General features: G+C 37.8%; 1 pseudogene; it reads left to right on the top strand.

Moving 5' to 3' along the window:
• The first annotated feature begins 11,927 nt into the window (after positions 1–11,927).
• On the top strand, positions 11,928–23,042 carry LOC145112823 (GCN5-related N-acetyltransferase 1, chloroplastic-like; annotated as a pseudogene).
• Positions 23,043–23,214: the final 172 nt, after the last annotated feature.

Here is a 23,214-nt window from a genome sequence, read left to right as displayed (position 1 = left end):
TATGGAAATTCGAAGTTGAATTTTACCGTCACGCTCGCGTGCAGTGCGCCACACGCACTGACACCCGATTGCGTCGAGATACGAGATGACGTGGCATGCATAGATGAAGACAAGTGGCAGCATTGTATGGTTCACGGGCATTTACACGACGTGTGCTCCAAACTTGCTATAAATAGTAGGTTTTGGCAGCTAATTTCTCCTCATCCTACTCTTCGATTCTCTCTCTATTTCGTTGCAAGTGTCATCGCCCAGATCGACTCTTGAAGTGCTAACTTGTGGTTTCTACCATACACCAACTATTTCAAACTCGCAGGTGAGTTTCACGGCCCCATTTTTCCAAATCTTTCCATGGGGGGGGGGATACATGTACAAAATGCAACTTTACATAGTCATCACTAGTTATAGTAAGATAATTATGCCCATAGCATTAGGATGATATTAGGCCCGGTAGCTACTCTGACCAAACTCTTTAACTAATATTATGCCTACTTGTTATGCTGAATCACTATGATAGATAATATCATACCTAGTTGTCACGTTGGACAGTTTCCATGAAACGCATAACCTCGTTATTATAGCCATTCTTTGGATAAGCTTAGTACGTAATGTTACTCTGCCCAAATTCTCGGCTATGTAAACCACACACACACACACAATATATATATATATATATATATATATATATATATATATATATATATATATATATATACATATATATATATCAGATAAATAATATATATAATAAGTATATTGTATAAATACAACGCGAATAACAACACCACTGACCACGGGAGGCCCCTACGACAAGAGTTAGATGAGACACAATTCATCAACACGTGATAGATTTTCAGCTAGCGCCAGGCCTATAATCGTTAATTCTTAAGTGAGCGAGAGAGATATGTATAGATGTAACATCCCGAAATTTCATAAGTTCAATGAAGGGCCAAAAGTGTAAATAAAAGAAGGGACTCGACGAGTAGGTCCGCTTACTCGTCGAGTCGGAGCGGGATTTTGTCGCAGGTTTAAGTGGCCAACTCGCCAAGTCGGCGGCTAGGACTCGACGAGTTGGTGCTGAAGAGAGAAAACCCTAATCTTAGGGTTTGCACCCTATATAAAGAACATTATATCCTTCCCTCAGCCCCCTTGCTACCTTGAGAGTTCCAGCAAACCCTAGTTCGTGTGAAACACCATTGATTGAGGAGAGTGGAGCGTGGAAGAAGATTTGGGTGTAAAAAGCTTGAGGAGATAGAGGCTAGCATCAAGGGGCTTGTGTAGATCCAGAATCTACATTAGTTGGGCACATCTCAGAGGTAAGAAGCCCTTATCCTAAGCTATTTCCTTTTTAGATTCATCCATGGTGGTTGATTTGGGGTTCCTTAGCTTGTTTGTGATCCATTTCGGGTTAGAGGCTAGATCTGAGGTTGCAACTCCGGATCTAGGTTAGTTTTGAGCTATGAAAGCATAAAGCACCATCCTTTGGAATTATTGAGGGGATCCTTTGTCTTAAACCCAAGCCCTAGAGTAATTTGGACCTTTAACTCCTTGGTTTCACGTAAAGTTTGCAACTTTACGTAGGGGTTATGCCCTAGAAGGGTGGATCTACAGTTTGGAACCCCTGCATGGCTCGAAAAGCCTCTGTATGGATTGAGAACTGAAGAGACTTGGCGAGTCACATGGGTGAACTCGACGAGTTGTATGAACATGTGCATGGACTCGGCGAGTTGAAGAACAACTCGGCGAGTCTGTTGAAGATTGCCTTGGACTCGGCAAGTCTGTTCTGGACTCGGCGAGTCTGGGTGCAGAACCCCAATCTTTCTGGTTAAACCTCGAAGCAGTGAGTCGGGAGGTGACTCGGTGAGATGAGCAGGATGGGACTCGGAGATTGTTGGACTCGACGAGTCTTGGGGTGATTCGACGAGTTGAGTCGTGTTCTAAGAGTTTTCAGAGTATAAGGACTCGACAAGTCAACGGGTTGACTCGGCGAGTAGAGTCAGTTATGAAGGTTGACTTTGACTGAGGACTTTGACTTTGACCAAGAGTTGACCAGTTTGATTTCCAAGGGTATTATGGTAATTTTGGTATTTATGGAATTGGTTCTTTGGTAGTGTTCTGTGGTGGAGATCGTGTCGGTGGTCGGAGCAGCTTGGTCTTATCTTTTCAGTCGGCAATTGCAGGTGAGTTATCATCACTATATCGACAGGGTCTATGGCACCAAGGCCGGCCCTTTATCGGATGGAAATCCGGGTAGTGTTTGTTATGTTATTGCTTTGCTAGATCTGCATCCTGGTATTTAGGATGGTGTTATGTTAGTGACCTGGTTAAGGTCGGTACCCGGTATATAGGGTAATGTTATGCTAGTGACCGGTTAGGTCGGAATCCTGGTTAGGATGTTGATATGCTATGTGATCTGTTAGACTGATAGTCTGGTTAAGGATTTGTTATGTGATTGATTGTTTTATGCTCACATGGTTGTTTGACGGGGGTTGGGTTGAGGCGGGTCCTGCTTTGTGCTGAAGGCCAACATACCCAGGGCGGACCGGATATTTCGAAGGCCCAGCGAGCGGTCCGGATAGGCTGAAGGCCCCAAGAGGGCGGACCAGACGTGCCGAGGCTCGGAGAGTGGACCAGGCCGACTGAAGGCCCGGTGCGGGCGGACCAGTCATACTGTAGACTCAGAGAGTGGAGCAGGTGGATTGAAGGCCCGGTGCGGGCGGACCAATCACACTGTAGACTCGACGTACATGGCTAGACTCGGAGGGTGGACCAGGTGGACTGAAGGCCCGGTGCGGGCAGACCAGTCACACAGTAGACCCGATGTGCATGGCTGTTCTGTATTGTGATATGTTATGAGTATGTTTATGTGTGGTTGGTATTTTGGGGGTAACTCACTAAGCTTTCGGGCTTACAGTTTTAGTGTATTGTTTCAGGTACTTCAGGAGATCGTGGCAAGGCGAAGGCGTGATCGTACCGCTCCTCATGTTTTATGATTTATATGATATGGTTCTGGGGGATACTCTGATGTTTAAACTATTTTGAAAACGAATTGTATGAACGTAATGGTTTTTGAATAATTTAAAATGTTTTAAATTGGCTCAAATTTTATGGGTGTTACAATAGATCTATACAAGTTATTTGATATTATGTGATATGTTAGAACAGCATGCTAGTAATAAGATAGGGATCCTCAGGACCCGTATGATATAATTGCCTGATCTTTGATGCCTTATCTTATGTAGAGTACCTCAATTGATTGTTTGTGACTCTTTCGCGTGTGAACTAACTATTGGGTGAATACTCTAAGTCACATGCTACATGGGTTAAATGGTCTTAGGGTAAGGGATTTGGTCCTGCTGCGCAGCTCTTGTCTGAGTCCAACGTTGTGGGGTTAAATCTTTTAGTCTAAGATTGTTTAAGTCGTGTGGTATGTGATTGTATTCATGCAATAGTTAACTGGCACCAATGGAGGGTCGTGTGGCAGTTGGTGGATGGGTGGGTAGTGAGAGGCCTGGAGGCCAGTTATGAGATATTTAGCATTCCTCTAGGAGTGAGGATTTATCGCTCGCTATGTATATGTATATTGTAGGGTGTTGTGGTGATACTTGAGACAAATATGGGTAGGTGTGGAAGGTAGTATGGGCCCGTACTACTGGAAGCACAGGACCCATACGCGTATCAAGGAAGTCACAACCCCCAGGGTCGGGTTGGAGTCGGTTCCCATGTTTATGGTATGGATTATTCGAGACGTTTTGAGGCCGGGTCCGGATCAGGATCGAGAATTGGCAGCCAGGATAGGCCAGTGTTGTCAGAAGATCGTGTCAGGAGGGGATCATCCGGGAGTAGGTGATCGAGATCGTTTGGGGAGAGATTCCGGAGATGATTGGGTCTTTTAAGACCGTCATGGTTGAGTATTTCGACGAGCGCTATGCAGCCACTGCCGAGACAGTTGCCGTGGCAGCTTTAACAGCTGTAACGACGGCAAAGGGAGGAGCTGGTCGAGCTCCCTAGTTCTGGGTCATATTCTGATGAGCAGAGGATTGCAGTTATTTGGATCGGGAAGATGATCTGTACTCGTTATATTTCCGCGGATTGAGCGGGAGAGGTTAGCACGTGGGTTTCTAGATTAGAGGCTCGGGGGCTTGCTCGAGGCCGGAATATGGGTTGCAGGAACTCCGGAAAGGAGTGATGATTATGTTCAGATGGGGTCTTGCAGTTGGAAGTGGAATGGTTAATTGATGGAGTGGACTATCGTTTTATAGGGCAAGGATTGTGCCCTTTCAGTTTTCCGAGCTCGAAGGAGTGAGCAGGATTGTGACCCCAGGATCATGTTGTATTCTTGCATGGGGTCAGTTGGTTGAAGGGATTGGCGATAATATTTCAGCGTCGTTGAGCACAGGTGGGTCGATGTGGCATAAGTATTTTGTGATGTTCGGGTTGCCTTAGATCTCTTATATCGGTCGGTAAGGGTTTATTGTGCGATCTATTGCACTTTTGGAATTGTAAACTAGGTCTTGGGAAGTAGTTCGAAGCGCAGGTTAGGGCAGAGGTTGCTTCAGTTGTTGCAGTTCAGCTGTGGACATATGAGCGGGTAAGCGAGTTAGGGTACGAACCCTGAATAGAATGATTCTAAAGCCCAAGAGCGGGAAACTTGTTTGGAGCACCTTCAGGGAAAAGGGGTATTAAGTGTGAAGTCTGCGGATAGGGTCCCACAGAAGGGTCATCCATCATCGTCAGGATTCAGTGGTTTCAGCAACCGTTAGTGATGTACGAATGAAAGCGCCAAGGGAAGTGGTTCGTTGCTGAGGCATTATTTGCAGCATTTATCTTTTGGTCTCCAGGACATCAGGGTGGAGCGGAGCCTCCGAGGGCTCAGGGACGCGCTTTCCAGCTTACAGCAGAGGAGGTCAGGGCAGAGCCGGATGCCGCTGCGGTATGATTGAGGATCTTAGTAGTTAGGAGTTGTTGGTTAGCATCCAAGAGGATAGATGATCGGAAGGTAGGATATATGATATCCTTGCTGGGTATGGCACCTGCGATGTGAGAAGTGTTCGGCTGAGATTCAACTTCCTTGGAGTTCGGGTGTCCGATGGCGGAAGGGTTATTTGGTGAAGGTTACTCACTCCCGAGGGAGTCAGTTCATGGATAAGAGGGAATATATGGAGTAAGGGCGATCGAGTGATGCCGGTTTTGGGCATTGGTGGTTAGTAGTCGGTACACTAAGTGGGGGAGAATTGGAAAATTCTCCGGTGAAACAACATGCATCCAAGAATGGTTAGCTGTTCGGATTTCAACAGTGTCTTACTGAGGGTGTGGATCGGTGAGAGCAAGTGGTAGACAAGTGGGGCGGAGCACAGACCAAGGGTTTCGGAAAAGGTGACTAATTGTTGTAAGGCCTAGGGTTAGGCCGGGAATGGAGTATATGGAATGGAGCTGGAGTTCGGAACCCCAAGAGGGCTAGAACAGTATGCATGGGAGAGATTCCCAGGAAGAATGGGTCAGAATGGCGTATGACAGTTTTGAGCGGTCCGGATAGACTGAAGGCCGGAAGGCGTACCAGTCAAACCGAAGGCTCGGGGAACGGTCCAGACAGGCTGAAGGCCCAGGAGGGCGGTCCAGACATGCTGAAGGTTCTGAAAGTGGTCCAGATAGGCTGAAGGCCTGGTAAGGCGGTCTAGTCATGCTGAAGACTCTGGATGTGTTAGTAGATCTGTATGCGGAGAATGAGTGAATATGTCGCCATGCAATAGTAATCGATATGGTCTGGCCCCAAGTATTGATCATGATGATGGAGTTGGCTGGAGGCCCTGTGTGGGCCTAGTTTATTATGTGATCGGATTCGGCGTATATGGGAGTTCGAGAATAGCAGTTGCTCTACATGGATAATGTAGAGTGGAGTTTAGCTCAGTGGCACTTATAAGTGCGGTAAGGGTTGTTGAGTAGACTTCCTGGAAAGGAAAGGTATGTAGCTCCGGAAGGAGTGTGGGTCCTCTGAAAGGAGGGCAGTGGAGTAAATGGATGATCGAAAGTGCTTGGTAGTAGGCACTGGGATTGTACCAGGTATATGGAAGCACATAACGGGTTGGATGCCCGTTGAGGTTGTGGCAATGTTGGATGATGCGCAGGCATGTTTTCAGTCTCCTTGGAGGAGGAGGAGGATAGTGGTTCCAGATTGGAGATTGGGACAAAGGAAGGTGACACAGCAGGATAACAGACTCGGAGGTAGTCTGGACTGGTGCTGGGGACTGTATAAGGATATTACAGTCGGAGGTCAAGGACCTAGAGATCGTGATAGGGAGGTGTGAGTGGGTTGCACTCCGTGGTGTCGAACCGAAGGGTTTGAGAGTGACGCAAGGACAAGGTCCTTAGTTCTGAGAATGGTTGTAGGCTTGAGTTATGTATGTGGAGGTATTCCAATCTGGGGTATTCCATCATGAGGATTCGTTCCAGGTTGCAAGTTATCAGGGTTATCGTCAATTTTGGGCGAAGGAAGATAGATTAGTGTCTTGGCAGAGCTCAGTGGGTGTTTGAGGTATCTAGCTTTCGAAGGGGCGAAGGTGTGTTCCTGATTTGAAGGGATGGTATCATCGGGTAATACGTGGTTAATATGTAGTGCTATTGAGTTGAAAGGCCGATGGTCGGCTTGGAGTAGTGGCAAGGATGCCACGTGTGAATGAGCCATTTTAAGAGAGATGCAGAAGTAGGGTTGTAAGAACCTGAGTTGATTGAGAAAGCGGAGTCGGCAGTGCAAGGGGTTGTTCTGAAGCGTATGCTGTAGTAGGCTTCGAGGACGAAGCCTAATCTAAGTGGGGGAGAATTGTAACATCCCGAAATTTCAGAAGTTCAATAAAGGGCCAAAAGTGTAAATAAAAGAAGGGACTCGACGAGTAGGTCCGCTTACTCGCCGAGTCGGAGCGGGATTTTGTCGCAGGTTTAAGTGGCCAACTCGCCGAGTCGGCGGCTAGGACTCGACGAGTTGGTGCTGAAGAGAGAAAACCCTAATCTTAGGGTTTTCACCCTATATAAAGAACATTATATCCTTCCCTCAGCCCCCTTGCTACCTTGAGAGTTCCAGCAAACCCTAGTTCATGTGAAACACCATTGATTGAGGAGAGTGGAGCTTGGAAGAAGATTTTGGTGTAAAAAGCTTGAGGAGATAGAGGCTAGCATCAAGGGGCTTGTGTAGATCCAGAATCTACATTAGTTGGGCACATCTCAGAGGTAAGAAGCCCTTATCCTAAGCTATTTCCTTTTTAGATTCATCCATGGTGGCTGATTTGGGGTTCCTTAGCTTGTTTGTGATCCATTTCGAGTTAGAGGCTAGATCTGAGGTTGTAACTCAAGATCTAGGTTAGTTTTGAGCTATGAAAGCATAAAGCACCATCCTTTGGAATTATTGAGGGGATCCTTTGTCTTAAACCCAAGCCCTAGAGTAATTTGGACCTTTAACTCCTTGGTTTCACGTAAAGTTTGCAACTTTACGTAGGGGTTATGCCCTAGAAGGGTGGATCTACAGTTTGGAACCCCTGCATGGCTCGAAAAGCCTCTGTATGGATTGAGAACTGAAGAGACTCGACGAGTCACATGGGTGAACTCGACGAGTCATATGGGTGAACTCGACGAGTTGTATGAACATGTGCATGGACTCGGCGAGTTGAAGAACAACTCGGCGAGTCTGTTGAAGATTGCCTTGGACTCGGCGAGTCTGTTCTGGACTCAGCGAGTCTGGGTGCAGAACCCCAATCTTTCTGGTTAAACCTCGAAGCAGTGAGTCGGGAGGTGACTCGGTGAGATGAGCAGGATGGGACTCGGAGATCGTTGGACTCGACGAGTCTTGGGGTGATTCGACGAGTTGAGTCGTGTTCTAAGAGTTTTCAGAGTATAAGGACTCGACAAGTCAACGGGTTGACTCGGCGAGTAGAGTCAGTTATGAAGGTTGACTTTGACTGAGGACTTTGACTTTGACCAAGAGTTGACCAGTTTGATTTCCAAGGGTATTATGGTAATTTTGGTATTTATGGAATTGGTTCTTTGGTAGTGTTCTGTGGTGGAGATCGTGTCGGTGGTCGGAGCAGCTTGGTCTTATCTTTTCAGTCGGCAATTGCAGGTGAGTTATCATCACTATATCGACAGGGTCTATGGCACCAAGGCCGGCCCTTTATCGGATGGAAATCCGGGTAGTGTTTGTTATGTTATTGCTTTGCTAGATCTGCATCCTGGTATTTAGGATGGTGTTATGTTAGTGACCTGGTTAAGGTCGGTACCCGGTATATAGGGTAATGTTATGCTAGTGACCGGTTAGGTCGGAATCCTGGTTAGGATGTTGATATGCTATGTGATCTGTTAGACTGATAGTCTGGTTAAGGATTTGTTATGTGATTGATTGTTTTATGTGCACATGGTTGTTTGACGGGGGTTGGGTTGAGGCGGGTCCTGCTTTGTGCTGAAGGCCAACATACCCAGGGCGGACCGGATATTTCGAAGGCCCAACGAGCGGTCCGGATAGGCTGAAGGCCCCAAGAGGGCGGACCAGACGTGCCGAGGCTCGGAGAGTGGACCAGGCCGACTGAAGGCCCGGTGCGGGCGGACCAGTCATACTGTAGACTCAGAGAGTGGACCAGGTGGATTGAAGGCCCGGTGTGGGCGGACTAATCACACTGTAGACTCGACATACATGGCTAGACTCGGAGGGTGGACCAGGTGGACTGAAGGCCCGGTGCGGGCGGACCAGTCACACAGTAGACCCGATGTGCATGGCTGTTCTGTATTGTGATATGTTATGAGTATGTTTATGTGTGGTTGGTATTTTGGGGGTAACTCACTAAGCTTTCAGGCTTACAGTTTTAGTGTATTGTTTCAGGTACTTCAGGAGATCGTGGCAAGGCGAAGGCGTGATCGTACCGCTCCTCATGTTTTATGATTTATATGATATGGTTCTGGGGGATACTCTGATGTTTAAACTATTTTGAAAACGAATTGTATGAACGTAATGGTTTTTGAATAATTTAAAATGTTTTAAATTGGCTCAAATTTTATGGGTGTTACAATAGATCTATACGGGATTGACAATCCCACATGTGGTTGCTAGCTACAACCCGATGGAAAGTCGAAGCAGGCAAAATTTTCTGAACACAACGACGTCCGATGAAGCGTCCACTACTAGAATAAAGGCCTTTGATGACACGCGAACAATGACACGCCTGGATTTAGGACACACAAAACTGGGTATCGCAAAAAAATGTCATATCTTATAAAATTTGAAGGATTTAGGACACGCATTTTTTGCGTGCCCTAAAATTGGGTGTCGTTTTATAATTTTTTTAGGAACGCGCCTGTTTTATAAGGGGGAAAAAGAAATCCCCAAAAATTTTTGAAGACCCCGCCTTCCTCTAACTCCACATATTCTCTCCTTTCTGATGACCCTCATTCTTACCCTCCCTTCTCTCTACAAACCCTAACTTGCGACCACCACCATCGAACCGTATCATCATATTCACTTTCTCACAATCAAGAATTTTTCTTAGAAATCTTAGATTCCCCTTTTCACAATCACATATAGCCTTTCTCAGTTTCTCATTCCACACAAATTGATCTCTAGATTTCCCATTCTCTCTCGTTCCTATCTCCTTTTGGCACTTACTGATTCTTCTCCCTTCCACTAGACAAATGTCAGTCACCTAAAACCAAATCCTCTAAGGATACCTGCTCCGATTCATTCCCCAAAAATCAGAAAATCTCGTTGTCTATCCCACAATTCATCTATTCAGAATTTCGGGAGACAGAATCGCGCCTCATTTGTGGTTCGTGTCCTGCACTGCTGCTCCCCCGCCCTACGCACTCTTATCTGCCCTAGTTCATCCATCCTCCACCATCTCCTTCGTATGTTTATGTTTATGAATGTATGTTATTCTTGATTCTACACATTCTATGGCAGCTAGATGCCATTTTAACCTGTATAGTTTTGAAGAAATACAATTTTAGAGGTTATTGAAATATTTACGTTTTCTGTAAAATTTTATATATTCTGATTGGGATTTTTATTTAGATTTGGTATTCATGGTGCCATGGCTCCCATTATTTATGTTATTCGATCATTACAACTTGTCTAAAAATATCAAGACTATAATCTATCCCCAAGATGTAATGCTGATTCAAAATGTCAATAGTGTTAAAAGTTTACATTCATTTTCAGTCCCTGTTTTAGAGATCTTGGTTTCTTAATCAATTTTGTAATTTGGAGATAGATTAATTGGGTTCCTCTTGCTCAAAACTTTATTCTATGCATATTTATTTGTTCAAAATTTGAGAATTCTAACTATAATATTTCCTGCACCACAGAAAAAAGGGGGACAACTTGGGACATGCAATTGGATTTGTAAACAGAATACTTGGGTGCTGGTAAGAATTTTCAGAAAAAATAAATTTTTTTTAAAATATTGGATTATGATACTTATATTTTTAATTAGGAAACTTAGACTGTTTTAATTCAATTTTTTTACTCCATGTTTGGTTATCTCAATAGGGCCACGAAATAGCATACAATGCAGATGGAGCAAGGTTTAAAAATGTAAAAAGTCTTTTTTCCCTTTTTATCTATTGGTTTCGTTTAATTTGATACTACAAAAAACAATTTTCTTAGTGTTTCAGCTACAACATCAATGGAGGGATTGAAGGTGTCTGATGCAGATTTGGAGTTGTATTTCCATTGTATGACCTGCAGCAATAGTCCTCACAGTAAGACCAAGACCAAGAGGCTGCAAAGTCTTTGCTATCACCCTCAATTGAGTCCTCTCTAATCCAAAAAATTTCTTGGAAATCCCAATTCTATCACTGGATAGGTTAGCTAATTAGTTGTATATAACCTGTTTTTTTATTTTTCAACTATTGTTAAAACTTAAAACTAATAAAGTATGGATCATTCTTTCAGGCTTAAAACCCTAATTAAAGTATAGATCATTCTTTCAGGCTTAAAACCCCAATTGAAATTCATTGAGAGATGCTAAGCTATCATTCAAGGATCTTGAAGAAGTGATAAAGTATGTTCATATGATTGCTATGATAATGTTTCAGGCATCTTTGATACATTATGTTTCAATAAAGACTTACTGTTTTCTAATTTGTTTCTGCATAGTGGAAGAATTCACAAGGTTTTGAAGAAGTTTCCTTCCACCAAATAATCTTTTTTTTTTAAATATTTTTTCGGGTTACTCTCAACCTACTTGCAACAATTATATTTTTATAATTACGTAATTATCTATGCATAGCCCATACAGGAAACAATACTAGTTACAAGCCATTTTCAAGGGAAGCTAACTGTTAAGGCATATCTAATCTTCAAAAAATTCAATGAAGTTTCATTTCCTAATTCATCTTCTTAATTCCTTATTTCTTACTTTGATCTATTTTCAATCATTTCGGTGTTGATTTGATTTCATGCAGTTGGTATTGACCTGCACCAAAAGGTTATACTAATGAAGGATATAATAACCCTTGGGGTTGTGATGACAAAGATTATACCAAGAAACACAGCTCTCCCGAGTTCAAAATCAGAGGCGTTCTCAATATCTACTTGATGGAACTCCTCCTGTTCCACATGGGGTCCCACAAATTGTGGTCAAATTTTACATTGATGCAAATAGTATTTTGTGTGTCACTGCCATTGAAAAAGGCACATGAAAGAAGCAATATTGTAATGTAGGATATGTTTCTTTTTCACTTATTGGTATTTTTTGGCTAATATAATATGATGAAACATGTAAAAAGAAAAGGACCCATCTGGTGGTGTTCCTATGCCTCTCTTCTTTACCCAGATGACATGACCAATTTACCCTTGGGGTTGGCTTTGCTTCATGATTTGTAAACACTTTTATACTTTCTGATTTACAAGTTTTTAACTTTATTCTGGGGATCGATCAAGAACAACCTTAAAGATGAAACCATGGCAAGGCTACACTCATGTTGCAGTTTTTAACTTTATCAAAGTTGATTTACAAGTTTTTAACTTTATTTTAGGAATTTACAAGTTTTTAACATTATTTCAGGGATTTTGTATACTCTTGAGAAAACTAGTTTGCTTACCCATTGTTGATATTCACTTTTCTCATGTCATGGTAATAAGTAATAACAATCTACTTTCTTTTTTTCTTTTTATTAGTATTTTATTTTTCATGTGCAGTCTGTTAAAAGAAGCTTGGTGTTGGTGATAGAAACAAGACTCATTTCCATTTCTGGTTTCGTTTCATTGCTCTTTACATAATATACACCTACGATCAGAAAAAAAGTTTGTATTAGTTGAAGCTTAAAAGTTGGTTTTAGTTGCTCTTTACGAAATCCCAATAAATTTATTGTGATTTGTTGGTTTATATGAATCTAATGGTTGCATTATTCAAATTTGCAGGTCTTGTTGATATGCATAGTGTCAAGCAAAGTAGCTCAGATGCTGTGAAGGTGGGCAACAAGTTCTTGTAGTTCGACTATTATTTGTTGATGACTTTCATCTCTTTCATATTTGATGTATTACATTTGTCTACTATTGAAACGATTATTTGTATGACAATAACTATTGTGCAATGAATTGTATTTTTTGTATATGCTATTTTATTTTCTATTATGAGACATTAAATGCAAATTTAATTTGGAAATTATTAAATCTATAAATAATTTTTTTTAACATTTAAAATTACGATACAAAAAAATGTGTGTCATCTTCATTTACGGCATGACCTTTCTTTACAGGGGCTTTAATGATACGCATTATGTGTCGTAAATGCGCGTTGTAAGGTTACGACACGCAAATGCGTGTCGTCTTCCTTTATGACATGACCTTTCTTGACACACATTTTTGTGTCATTTGTAACCTTTTATGACACGCGATGCGTGTCATTAAAGGGTATTTTCTAGTAGTGGTCGTGGATTCTCGGGATCAACAGTCATAGCTCGATTATATGAACTCATCATAACTTTGTTAAACTAAAACTAGCTATCATAAACTATTACTAGGAACTAATCCAATTAAGTAGTGATAGTACACACAAACTTGAGGAAATGAGTTTAGGTCAACCAACACCTAACTATCTTAGAGTGCCACTAGGAACCTACCTATGGAAGTAGTGATAGTAATCACAAACTCAAGGAAGTGATTTTAGGATAAACAAAACAACTAAAATACCCACATACGTTTTATAACATTAAAACCTGTGGACTCACCAACATGATGTTGACCTCTCAAACCACATGTATTTTTAGGAGAATGAACTCGTTTGAAGGAGGAGATAACCCCGGTGATGCAGCCTGGAACTTACGTGCTTTGCTATTGTACTTTGCTTTCGTAACCTACTTGTACCATTATGTAATATTTTTTACTTAATGAATAAATAGCTATGTTTTTAGTACATCCTATGTATTATTCAACGCATATCTTGGCTTGGAATCCCAACATCCTAACGTCGCACAGTCAATCGTTTTAATATGAGAAGTGATTTGTACACAACATTTTTATCCATATACAACAATGATATGTTTTTTATGCATATTGTACAACCGATCTAAAGCATAAATTATGGTGTATGAATAAAAAATGTTGTGTACAAATCACTTCCCTTTCAATATATTGATGAGATTTATCTTTTTTCTTAGAGGTAGAAGTTACCATCATTAATATATTGTAAAAATTGCTAATAAATAACTAAATTCACTAATGGATCTTTCCAAAAAAAACAAAAAAAAAAAACAAAACGATGACACCTTTTTCAAGACAACCCAAAAATAGAAATGTTGTTTTATTTATTTATTTATTTATTATTTTTTTGTAAGATTAAATGGGTTGATTTGGTTTATATCTTATTCCCAAAAAATTAGTTTTTTTTAAGAAAAAACTCTTAAGTTTTTTAGGGTTAAATCTATTTAATTATAGCAAAATATTATCCAAATAAAAAACAATTTTCATTGAGTATATTTTTCAAAGCTCAATGCCTTAATAAGAATAATGTTCTTGTAATAAAAATAAATGAAAGTAAGATTACATACAAAACTAATAGATAAAAGTAGGTTGCTTTTACTTGCATTTAGATCGTTTGTGAATAGGGATAATGACTTAAAATTGTAATATATTTTTTGATTTGTACAAATTTAGTCACTGATTTTTTTTTCGTCCACATTTACCCCTTAGACTTGTTAAACTGTACACATTTAGTTCTTATGACCGGCTACTCTAGGTTAGCCGGTAAAAATGACTTAATAGGGTAATATATTTCTCACTTTGTACACATTTAGTCCTTAATATTTTTGTACACATTTAGTCATTAATATTTTTTTGTTGCAAAATAAGTCATTTTTGTTTTTGTACTCATTCAGTACATATAAATGATTTCTTTAGGTATTTCTCACAACATCTTACGTGGGATGGCCATATGGTGGTGGGATAGGTTGAGGTGGGACTACTATATGCTGTAGTGCGGGCCAGCTGTAAGCCATAGGTACGGATGCTCGAGAAGAGCAGTTGGGTTAAGGCGGCATGCCGACAAACCCTGGGTATTCCAGTCTGATGACTGATTGGACCTGTTACATGTTGGTATTCCAGTCCAATGACTGATTGGGCCAAGGTATTCCAATCTGATGAGTGTTGGCCCGTTATGCATGATAATACGTTTGTTGTATCGCGTATTTTGGGGAAAACTCACTAAACTTTGTGCTTACCCAGTTGTTTATGTTTTCAGGTTCTATCGTTGATCGTGGAAGGCGAAGGCATGCCAGTACACACTCATCAACAGTATTGAGGATTCCACATTTCGTATATTATTCTGATTTTCGATAAATGTATTTTGGAATAAACGTTTTTTTCTTAATAATGGATTTATAATTAGGGAGTTTTGCATTATTTAAAAATGAAAATTTTTTATTGTGAAAATGAGACATTACACATAAACATCAACAACCCTACACACTTCATCAATGATTGTCTCACGTGAGATGACGTGAGAAAAACCTAAAGAAATCATTCATAAGTACTGAATGAGTATAAAAACAAAAATAACTTATTTTGAAACAAAAAAATATTAAGGACTAAATGGGTACAAAAGTATTAAGGACTAAATGTGTACAAAATGAGAAATATATTACCCTATTAAGTCATTTTTACCGGCTAACCTGAAGTAACCGCTCATAAGGACTGAATGTGTACAGTTTAACAAGTTGAAGGGGTAAATATGGACGAAAAAAAAACTCAACGACCAAATGTGTACAAATCGAAAAATATATTACCCTTTTAAGTCATTATCCCTTTGTGAATATTTCTGATTATTGAATTTGGTGGTTTTGTAGGCCGAGTATGTGGTTTCATCATGTTAGAGAGACACCCAATAATCAAGGACTCACCATTCCAGTAAATTATTGTACTTTTACTTCACAAACTTTCAATATATATAATTATAATTATTTTATTGCGTAATAATTTAACTTAATTTAATTTAATAACGATTTTTTTTCTTTTCACAAGTTATGATATGTAGTTTGATATAAAATACGCGTACTTCAACTTCTTGCAATCATGTACGTGTTTTCGTAAACAATAATTTTTTACTTAATTCATTTTTATTTTTCTTAATTTTTTTTTCTTAATCAATATTGGTATTTTCGTAAACAATTTTGATTTCACTCCCTCACATTAGGAGGGGGGAGCCGGGGAGATAGTGACCCATCATCTAAGATGTTCTCTTGTTTTTTCTATTTTATCTAATTAGCAATCTATTTTTTTTTGGGAGCTCGGATTCACCTTCTAGTTTGTAATTAAACTTCTTAGATAAATAAGATAGGAATGTTTTGAAATTTTGTTTAAGTTGGGTCTTAATTTATGATCTGAATTCGTGAAATAAAGTAATAACTTTCGTGGTCACTTCACGAAACATTTAGGATGGTGGTTTAGAAGATTTATATAAACCATTTCTGTGAATTTAATGCATTTTATGAGAGTTTTACGATTTTTTTCCCAAAAGATAGATTCCTTTAATTCACAAGGCAAGTGATATCTTTTAACATATATTAAAAATATTGACCATTTGTTGATATATGGTTTTTTTTTCTTTCCTTCGTTTTAAGGTCGTGGGGTGTAGTAATGATATTACCGGCGATATGTAAACGTGGAGCATATTACCGCCCGTGAACACCACCTTTCAATCATTTGATTTACCGACGGTAGTTTTCATTGATAAATTATTACCGATCGAATGCGAAACATTTCTCCATTAGGCTTGGGCTACATTATTACTTGTACTTTATGCATTAAGAAAATACTCAAGAATTGTAGTAAATGGTTATGATTTAGAAATAATTTTAGAGGCAAAAATAGGGAAAACTGCAATAAAGTCCCTATATATTGGCCTCATAATCGATTTAGTCCCTATATATTTTTTTTATTCAATTAAGTCCTAAATACCGGTAATCGTATTCAATTTAACCCTTTGACCCGGTCAACGGGTCATCCAACTTTCAAAAATTACATTTTTGGCCCATATTTCAAAATTTATTACAAATTTGGTCCAAAATTTACACTTTTGGTCCAGATTTTAAATTTTGTTACAAATTTAGTCCAAACTTTACCCTTTTTGCCCAAATTTTACAATTTTATTATGAATTCATCCTAACTTTAGTTTTTTTTACAACTTTTTTTCTCAAAGAATTGTTTCTAATATGTTTTTTCTTTATAAAATCATATTTATACAAAAAAAAAACGTATTTTCACATAAAAATCTTATATTTTCTATATAAAAACTTTTTTTAAAATTTTTTTTGTATATGAAATATCTAGTTATAAAAATAGGTATTTATTAAGTATATAAATATATACAAATCCGTTTTTATAAAAAAAATGTATACAAAAACGTATTTTACAAAAAAAAAATGTATACAAACATCTATTTTATCTATATTTTTTTTATAAAATCGTGGTTGTTTACGTTTTTTTATAAAAACGTGTTTGAATAATTTTTTATATAATACGTGTTTGTATACATTTTATAAAATATATACAAACAAGATTTTATAAAATATATACAAACACGTATTATATAAAAAAATTATTCAAACACGTTTTTATAAAATGTATACAAACACGATTTTATAAAATGTATACAAACACGTATTATATAAAAAATTATTCAAACACGTTTTTATAAAAAAAAATATAAACAAACACGATTTTATAAAAAAAATATAGAAACACACCTATATATATATATATATATATATATATATATATATATATATATATATATATATATATATATATATATATATATATATATATATATATATATATATATATATATATAAAGGTGATAGGTGTTTGTATACATTTTTTTTTGTAAAATAAGTTTTTGTATACATTTTTTTATAAAAACAGATTTGTATATATTTATATACTTAATAAATATATATTTTTATAACTAGATATTTCATATAAAAAAAAGTTTTTAAAAAAAGTTTTTATATAGAAAATATAAGATTTTTATGTGAAAATATGTTTTTTTTGTATAAATATGATTTTACAAGGAAAAAACATATTAGAAACAGTTTTTTGAGAAAAAAAGTTGTAAAAAAAACTAAAGTTAGGATGAATTCATAAAAAAATTCTAAAATTTGGGCAAAAAGGGTAAAGTTTGGACCAAATTTGTAACAAAATTTAAAATCTGGGCCAAAAGTGTAAATTTTGGACCAAAATTGTAATAATTTTGAAATCTGGGCCAAAAATGTAATTTTTGAAAGTTGGATGACCTGTTGACCGGGTCAAAGGGTTAAATTGAATACGATTACCGGTATTTGGGACTTAATTGAATAAAAAAAATATATAGGGACTAAATCGATTATGAGGCCAATATGTAAGGACTTTATTGTAGTTTACCCAGCAAAATTTCACTACATCCCTATAATAAGCAAAGATTGGTAAGAAATGCAAATGCTTATAAGTCACCAAATTTTAATAGGTAAAAACATAACGACATCGTTCATTGTAATTGATAGATCCGATTTAAATCATCACAAAATATCAATTTTACCCAAAATACTTCAATGTTCTATAAACCGAATAAAAATGGGGATGAAAATTATAAGTCCAAAGTAGGAATCATAAATGTGAAACGCCGAAAAAGTGAGCGTACGGACGTTCAACATATGTCAATTCTCTTATCTAGTAACGCGTCAAACATTAGAAAATAAAGATAAAAAGATGCTAATATAAATGAAAATGTTATTGTCATAAAAATTGAGTTGTTAAAGGATTATGATAAATAAAAAATATATGCATTTTAAAATTAATTGTGATATATTTAGTAATGCATAGACAACATATTTAAAAATAAAGTTTAATGGATAAAATTAACAAAGGATGATAACCTAAAGGATAATGTTGAACAAACATCAATAAATTGTTTGAATAATTACATTTTAATACAGGAAAAACCTTTAAAAAATCTAAACTACTATCTTCCAATTATAAAAAAAAAAAACAATTACGTTATTAATATATACAATAAAATTATTTTATTTCTGATCATATTTATAATGAGGTTTTATAACTTTGTAACTGACAAATTATTGACGCCTAGTTACCTAATTTTTGTGTCTTCAGAAAATCTAACTTATTATCATTCAATGCGGGAAAAAACTATTATGTATTATTTTTGTATAATAAAACAATTTTATATTTTAATTTTGTACATCAAAATCATTTTATGTTCTGATTTTACACAATAAATCCTTTATTTCTTCTTTTATCCCGTATATATATATATATATTTTTAGAAGTGTTAATCGATAACTTTGTCATTGATTCCATAAATGAAGCATAATAATCTAGGATAGGCTAGATGATATCTATATATTTCTAGCTCGTTCAAGTTCTTAGTCATTGTAACGCAAATCATACTATAGTTGTATAAACTACTTAGTAGGCTCGACACATGCACTAGGACCGACCCAAACACTTGGTAGCTTCGGTGACAACTCTATGGCATAAAATTAGTGGGTGCATAACTTTTCTCTATCCCTTTTTGCCTATGAGTTGAAGACAGAGAGACGAAGATTATAAATGAAAAGACGGAGATCATAATAGACTCCCTTCACCTCCATTCTTTTTCCAGCAAACCAAATTGCACCAAAAGGAGGGCATAAAAACAATTTATCCATTGTTTCATGTCATCCATCTTTATATTGATTTTTGTTATTACTAAAATTAACTTGTAACATTACAATATTACACTTCTCCCATATTGCTATTCTTGGCTTATTTATTTCTTGCATCCTTACAAAATATTGACATCCGCATTAAATTGGTTGTAACATCCCAATTTTCAAGACCAAAAATTTTCGTTTTTAAATATAATACTTATAAAACAATTTACTGACAAACAACATCATCATCATTTCAAGTCATCGCATGTCTCAAAAATCATAACATAAAGTAGTAATAATGACAGAGTACAAATCTCATGGATCTCAAAATGCGGAAATCATGTGTGTACGATGCACTGCTACCGTGCCGGCTCCTTCCCCTTCGACGAAGAGGTACCTGCAACCAAAACTGAAAACTATAAGCACAAAACTTAGTGAGTTCCCCCATCACACCACATACCACCTAATGCTTGTTCCTCGGTATCTTTCAACCGGTATCAGCCTGGCATAATTGGAAGCGGGGCCCCCCTTCGGTATCTTTCAACCGGTAACTGGGAATTAACCTCCCATTCGGTATCTTTCAACCGGTAACTGGGAACTAACCTCCCCTTCGGTATCTTTCAACCGGTAAACTGGGGACTATCTCACCCCTACCACTACCACATAATAACATAACATATAATTATCATATCATGCTAACACATAACACATATCAGTAGTGGAAAACCTAGATAATTATCACAAAGACAATCGTCTATCGGCAACTCCTACTAGTGGGCCGACATTGTGGCCGTAGACCCACTACTATTGGAAGGTAACTCACCTCGATGTCGTGTAGTATCTGTACAGTCCTCGGCACGAGAATAAACTCATCTCTACTCCTCAATCCCTACACAACAACCTTTCTCGATTACTAATACATACTCATAACCCCTTTACAAGGGTCAACCCAAATCCAATTCAAAGTCAAGGTCAAACCCTGGTCAAAGTCAACTTTGGTCAAGGTCAACGTCCAGTTGACTCGACTCGCCGAGTTGGTCCACCAACTCGTCGAGTCCCCACTTCTACAAAATGTTAAGACCCCGACTCTACTCGACGAGTTCTCCTTCAACCATAACATCGGGACCATCTTCAACTGAATCGTCGAGTTCGTCCTTGAACTCGTCGAGTTCATCTTCATCCGAATGAATGAGTCTAGTCTATGACTCGCCGAGTTCTCCTTGAACTCGTCGAGTCCGTCTTCATGAAGTTGGGACATTGCCTTGAACTCGCCGAGTCTGTTCATCCACTCGCCGAGTCCTATGATTTGCAGGTCCAAAACAAACCCCTAACAGGCTGAGTGTTCCTTCCACTCAACCAAAACCAATTCCAGAAGACGTTTGGGGGAAAAATGCGTCCCGAGTCGCTGAGTCACCCAAGCGACTCGCCGAGTCCCTACTAGTCCAAAACTATACTGTCGATTATAATGGATCTTAATGCATCAAAACCATAGATCTGACCTCCTAGGGTCCATTTCCTACGTAAAGCTACGAACTTGATGTCCATGCATGGGGTTTTTGGCTCCAAAATCCATAAAAAGGGGGTTTATAAGATGCATGGGCTTGCCATGGCCATAAAGTTGGCATCTTTATGCCATGGGAACCCTCAATGGTTCAAGATCTGAAGTGTAACTCCATGATACACACTCAATCCGAATATGGCCTTAGAAATCCCCCAAAATGGTAAGATCTAAGCCCTAGAGGAGATCTATCAAATGAGAAGTCAAGGTTGAAGCGTTTTACATTAAATGGGATGGAAATAAATCAAAGCCTCTGGATCTACTAGTCTTCTCTTGATCTTCCAAGCTTCCTTCTCTTCTTCAAACTTCAAACCACCACAAAACACACAAAAATGGCTCAAGATCACTCAAACAAGGTTAGGGTTTCAATCTAGGGCTTCTCTGAGTTGGGAGGGGTGATGGAGGCTGGTTTGGGACGAGATAATGTGTTTAAATAGGGTGCAAACCCTAAATATTAGGGTTTTGTCCAAACAGCTCCTACTCGTCGAGTCGGTCCCCCGACTCGTCGAGTAGATCACTAAAACCCCCGCATAATGTCGAGTCTACTCGACGAGTTAGGCCTCCAACTCGCCGAGTCCCAGAGTAGAATACCAAAATATTTGAATTTAAATACGTACCAGAAACGAGGTGCTACATTAGTTTTTCCATATTTTACATGTATCTGAGGAATCAGAGAAATAACAAAATTGTTTAGAAGAGAATAATCACAAGTTTGTTAAATCGATTGTAGGAGATGAAATCTATTGTTTAACAAGCGATTAGTAATATACAATAACCAAGTTTTGTTAATCGATTAGGCATAATATGAAGTGACAAAAAATAATGTCGTGACTAAGGAGATCAAGTATTGAGATATTTCAAATGAATATTTTAGTAATTTAGTTATAATCTAATTTAAATATTTGGTTTTTAATTTTTAAATATACTAAATATGATTAAATTAAGTATTTGAATATATATATATATATATATATATGTGTGTGTGTGTGAGTTTATAAGTTTAATAAAGATATATATATGTAATTTGAAGTTTTATAAAGATATAAACATAATTATAAAAATTTATATGAATATAGACAAAAAAAATTTCATACATATATATATATATATATATATATATATATATATATATATATATATATATATATAGAGAGAGAGAGAGAGAGAGAGAGAGAGAGAGAGAGAGAGAGAGAGAGAGAGAGAGAGTCAAGATCAAATTAATACTTTTGTATTTAGATTAAATTTTAAAATATTAATATTAAATCCTAAACTCCTAAAATCTAGCAATCATAATATTTACCTAAAAAAGCAAAAAAAATAATAAAAAGAATAATTGATTTTTTTTCTTTTTAAGTTATTGGAATACATAAACAGGTTTTTATTAGTTTTTTTTTCAACAAAAAAAAAAAACCAAAGTTATTTACTTAAAAAAATAAACTACAATTACAATCATAAATTAATACATTTTTATTTACAAATAAAAAACCTTACGAAATCCAATGTCTTTTTTCATCAACTCGAAATAAAATTTTTCTAAGAATTCGTCATATTCTCACAAAATGAAAACTTTAATCACAAATGATTACATTTTTATTCACAAATGAGTATAGCTTTAATCACAAATAAATATAGATTTAATCACAAATAATTAAACTACATCTAAAAAATAGTGAACATTCTCATCTATTCAACAAAGAGAGAAACAACTCTAATCATTAATGAATATAATTTCATCACAAATGAATTTAGCTATAATCATATGAATTTAGCTATAATCTTCAGGGGAACTTCTCCCTTCCATTCCGATCACCCCTCCGCCTCCGACCTCCGATCACCCACCACCCTCGCAAATTGTCCTTCGCGGCGGTTTCATCGTCCTCCGGTTATGCCATCTCCGACCAAGAACTGGAATCGCGGGGTTTCATCTTCCGCCGCACAATCAACGGCCTGAACCTCGACCACTTAAACTCCGTTTTCGTCGCCGTCGGTTTCCCAAAACGTGACACCGACAAGATAAAAGTGGCACTGGAGCATACAGATTCGTTGTTGTGGGTGGAGTATGAGAAGACGAAGAGACCGGTGGCGTTTGCTAGGGCCACTGGCGACGGCGTATTCAATGCTATTATTTGGGATGTGGTGGTGGATCCGAATTTTCAGGGGATTGGGTTGGGGAAGGCGGTGATGGAGAGAGTGGTGGAGGAGCTGCTTCAAAAGGGAATCACTAACATTGCTCTGAGTTTTGGGATTCTATAGACCTCTCGGGTTTATTTCGGATCCAGAGGAGATAAGAGGAATGGTGTATTCAAGAAAGAATAAGAGAAAATAGTTGTATAGATTTGGGTTCCATGGTGTTCGATTGTGAGGAAGGTGATCACGGTGATGTACAATCGCTTGAAGATGACTTTGTTGCTTGACCTGATGAATTAGGTAGAAGATGATGAAGGCTGTAGAATGCATTCTCCCTTTGCGTTGGCGGCTAGGTTAAAGAAACAGAGAGG

This window comes from Lactuca virosa, chromosome 1, assembly GCF_052849685.1.
Source record: "Lactuca virosa cultivar CGN04683 chromosome 1, Lactuca_virosa_CGN04683_v6, whole genome shotgun sequence".
Classification (NCBI taxonomy): Eukaryota; Viridiplantae; Streptophyta; class Magnoliopsida; order Asterales; family Asteraceae; genus Lactuca; species Lactuca virosa.
The sequence above is the reverse complement of the archived record's forward strand: the minus strand, read 5'-3'. Positions and strand labels throughout refer to the sequence as shown.